Raw genomic sequence first — 4,846 nt, 5'->3', positions numbered from 1 at the left:
TAAGAAGAACCTAGACCTTGGGGCTTAACAGATATCTATAGGACACTGCACCCCAAAAATTTGAATACACTTTTCCTCAAGTACACATGGGTCATTTCTCTTTCTGAAATATTGGTATGTTTACTGGTGTCTGAGCCACTGTGGCTGTATACAAGTCTGTATACTCCTCTGTTGTGGTAGATACATGTCTGGATACTCTTCTGTTGTTCTGCACTGTGCTTTGCTGCAGGAGTTCCTGCAGGAGCTTTGCTGCAGGAGCAACCTCCCCACTCCCCACTGTGGAGGGTGGGGTCCGAAGTCTCAGTTAGTGGCATTCCACTGTTGTATGTGGAGCCCTGTACCTCCAGAAACCTGCTGAGGCTAAGTCCACTGGGAAGTGCCAAAAGGCTGGGTGGGATGTATTTCTCTGTTGAGCTAAGTTCCTTGAGGCACATTTCAGATGAACTGGGTTGAAGGAGAATAAGAAGTGAGAGCAGGGATAAGAGGGAAGAGGGAAATGGTACACAGATGTAAAAGAAGGTGAGAAAAAAAAAAAGCAAAGGGTTATATAAAGGGAGGAGGACAGAAGAGGAGGAAGAGGCAAGAGTGTGTGATGGAGAGATAAGAGAAAGTAGCGAAGTTAATGTTAAGGGAGTAAAGAATGATAGAAAAATCAGTGACCAGAACTAGGAAATATGGAAAGGGTCAGCAGACTAGCAACTGATCAGTGGATGAATAAACACACAAACAGATGGGGGAGAGTTGCTTTTTAGGACGCTGGTGGCTTCCTGTGGTCTGCACTGGGGACCTTAATATCTCTTGTGGTGTTTTAGTGAAGGGGAAAGAAAGAAAAAAAAAAGAAAAAACCAACTCAGAAGATAGGTAAGCAAAATGGCACTGATTGAATTGCCGCAGCTGGTGTGGGAGATTTTCAGGGCCCGTGAGGCAGCTGGGTGGGTGATGGGGCTCCTGAGGACTCCTTCCACTTGAGGGCTTGGGTTACCAAGCGGTCCCCTATGGGGGCTGTATCTAGGGACTATCTATGAAGCCGTTGAGTGCAGTTTATACAGAGGAAAATAAAAGTCTCGTCTGTCCCCAGTAGAGGGGATGGAAGGGAAAGGCCACCCTGGCTGCCTGTGCGAGGCTCAGTTAGCGCACCTGACCTTGTCCGGATGTCTCAGGAATCAGGATCCAGGAGTCTCCAGATTCTGCCCCTTTGCTGGTCTCCAGCTTCCTTCTTCTGCTGGTCACCTTGTGCCAGCTTTGTGGGTGGGGGAGTGTAGAAGGGTTCTGCTAGTTTTCTTTCTCCTGGTTCCCTGTCCCCTCTCCTTCCAACCTTCTTCTGGCAAAGTGCCAACCTCATCCAATTTATCTGACATGTTCAGGTAGCCAGGGACCATATAAAGACCCTTTTAACACGTTTGGAAATCTTAGTCTTGTTTACTTGCTCATAAGTTTGTGCCCTCCTTTCTAATGAAAGCCAGATATATTTCATTCCTTTCCAACCTCCTCTAAGACCGTTCTCTATACCAACTGCCTCTACTCTTAAATCCCACTTAAACCCTGAAATGGCTCAGTGACCTCTGGCTCCAAAAAACTTTCTGTGGTTGAATTCTACTCCTTTTGTGTCGTACATTTACTGTTCTCTATAAACCCTCTGACCCCTCCCAAAATACAAATTTGCACACAACGACACAGGACACACCTCCTCAACTGGACTCTGTCTTCCTCACTTTTGATGCATGCCCCACCATCCTGTCTGACTCCTCTCCTTCTTGGGTCCACTCACTGTGTAACAAGGGGATCCCCAGGAAAAGGGAGGTTTCAGGTTCTCTGCCCCACCCAGAAGGAGGGTGGAGCTGAGAAGGGAAGAGGAGAATCTGGAGAGGAGACTGAGGAGGAAGGAAGCAGGATGGAGAGCCAGAAGGAGACCTGAGGAAGCCACACGGAGCAGAGAGACATGTGAAGAAACCATGCTTGCTTCTTGGCCCTGGACTGGCCCTGTGGGTGAGAGACCCATGGGGAGGTTCACTATGGCAGTGTTTATCTTGATTTTGATTTTGCTCTTTTCCTCCCAGACTTGTCTGGCCATTTCTGACCCCTTTCTGTGGGTCCCTGCCAGAAGGTGCTTTAGTCTTGTGGTGGCTTTCAGGCCTTGCTTTGGGCCAATCCCTTTTGGGTGGACTTTTACCCATGAGGGGATGGGTGAATTTGGATGTTTGATTTAGAAACTATATTCTTTGTCTTTTTCGTATTGCACACTGATTGTATTAAAGTTCCTTTCCATTAAAGATCTTATATGTTTTGTCTTGATGTTGTAGATGGCAGAAACTATTTAGAGTAGGCAGGTTCTGGGGCTCAGGGGTGCCCCTCTCCCTGCCCTGTAACAGCTGCACTTCACTTGCTCTTAATGATAACCCTTGCATCCTAAGTGCATACAGAACTGAATCCTAGAAACTACCAGGCAAACTTTTAACCAACGCTTGCTCCAACCATTTCAATCTTTTCCTGGACCCTAGTTGCTGACACCCCACCATTCCAGACAGAGCCCATCCATGACCCTACTGAGCAGGAAAACAGGCACTCAATTAACACCAAAAAGGCTGGAATGCTGGGTCAGCACAGGCAGCACAGGAGGCCAGTGAGGCCCCTGACCTTGGGGACTACTGATAGTGGTCACAGGAATTTGACATTTTTTCTCCCTTTTCCTCACGTGGAAACAGGTGCAGCACAGAGCCCAGCACTGGCTGGATGTAGCTCACGCCTCACAGACCTCATGTCTTGTAGGTTTGTCTTCTGAGCAAAAGCAGTCTGCTAAGATGTGGAAATTCTCTTGTAGTCCTGTGAGGAGCTGTTGCTTGTCACTGCACCTCCTGTGGAGTCTGCATGAGCAATTACGCGGACATTGGCTCATAGTTCAAGGAACAGGGCACGCAGAGGGACATCGTGATATTTTGGAGCCTGACTTCCTGCTTGCTGGATTCTGTTCTTAATAATGCTTTCAACCTGTCATTTTTTCTTTCTATAATGATGAGCTTACCACTGCCAGTAATGAAGTTAGTAATTTTGGGCCAGCATATATTCTGGGAAAGAAGCTTCGACATCCACCCAGGGGATTTATTATAAGGCACAAAGAATAGTTAATGTAGAAGGACAAAAAGTCAGGTGGTTGAGTCTTAGCTTTTGGGAAAGATTCAAAAGTTCACCTCCTCCTTGGTGCGTGTTAAACTAAGCACAGTAAGAGTATATTTTAAAACAATACCGTAAGTCTCTATTATTTGTTTAAAGTTACTGAGTGGCAACGATATAGAGACTATGTAGCAGAAAAACATAAAAGATTCTTTGAACAAGGCAACAATAGGAAATGGAATTAAAAGATTAATTAGATAAAACGTACCATGAATGTAGATGACCACATTCATGCATGTCTCACACCAGTGACCACTACTTGAAGTCCCCGGCAGATTGTCACCCCCTTTCCCAACCGCTTCTAAGAAAATGTAATGCATCACCTTATACTGTTCTGTTAAATATGTAACTAAACGCTGATGTAATCATTATTCTTGCAAAAAATACTGTATAAATGTGAAAGCTTACTTCTCCAAATTACATTCAGATATACACTCTTGAAGTCGTGTCTTTCTGTCATTCATTTTGCCGAATCCTTATCCACCTCCCTCCGAGACACTCATCACCCTGAGGTGCAGTGCTCCCCACTGTGCCGGTCTGCAACAGTTGCTCAGGTGGCTTTCAGGATTTTTTATCTTTTTACTTTGGCAAAAACTTTTTTGTAGGTGGCTGTCCTTACAGTGTGCCTGCCAGAGCGGGTGAGATCAGAATCTTTATGGGAGGCCATCTTTGATTCCAATCCTTTCTTCTGTTTCTTTTAACAATGTTTTACAGTTTTCTTTGTATAGGTCCTTAACCTCTTTTGTTATTTTATTCCCAAGTATTTGTTTTTTTGTTTCAGTTATAAAAGGGATGTTTTTCTTTATATCTTCTTCAGATTTATTGTGTGCATATAGGAAAGCTACTGATTTTTGTATGTTGACTTTGTATCCTGCTACTTTACTGAACTGTTTGATTATTGATCAGATTTTCTGTGGAGTTTTCTGTGGGGTTCTCTCTCTATATTATCATATCATCTGCAAATAGGGGTAGTTTTATTTCTTCTTTTCCTATTTGGATTCCTTGTATCTCTTTCTCTTATCTAATTGCTCTGGCCAGCACTCCCAGTATTATACTAAAAGGCAGTGGGGGAGACCCTACCTGGTGGTGCAATGGGTAAGGACACAGCACTGTAAGCTAGCCACAGATGCTCTGTGCAAGTTGGATCCTGGCCTGGAGCTGACCCACAAGGTGCAGCAGACTTCTCCTGACCCACCAGCTGCTCCCCTCAGCAGTGTACTTCATTGATCTTCTTGTTCTGCTCCCTACTCTGCCTCTGGTGAATCCTCTCACTGCCCCTGCACCTCTGGCTTGTACCCCAGTTCTATATGCATAAATTAATAAATCTTTTTTTTTTTTTAAAAAAAAGGCCGTGGTGAGAGATCCTTGTCTTGTTCAGATCTTAAGGGAAAAGCTTTCAGCTTTTCACCATTGAGAATGATATTGGCTATGGGCTTGTCATATATGGCCTTTATTGATGTTAGGATGTGTTCTTTATATTCCAAGAATTTTGAGGGTCTTTATCATAAATAGATGTTGAACTTTGTCAATGTTTTCTTGGCATTGATTGATATGATCACATGGTTTTCATTTTTTTTTTTTTAGTTTTTATTAAAAAGTTTATTTTTACATCATTTTTCACATTTTTTTTTTCATCTCAATTGTAATCCCCACGGGTTTCCCATCACCAAATCACCCC

Source organism: Condylura cristata, unplaced genomic scaffold, assembly GCF_000260355.1.
Source record: "Condylura cristata isolate star-nosed mole 26May11 unplaced genomic scaffold, ConCri1.0 scaffold00001, whole genome shotgun sequence".
In the NCBI taxonomy this organism is placed as follows: domain Eukaryota; kingdom Metazoa; phylum Chordata; class Mammalia; order Eulipotyphla; family Talpidae; genus Condylura; species Condylura cristata.
This window is presented reverse-complemented; position numbering follows the sequence as displayed.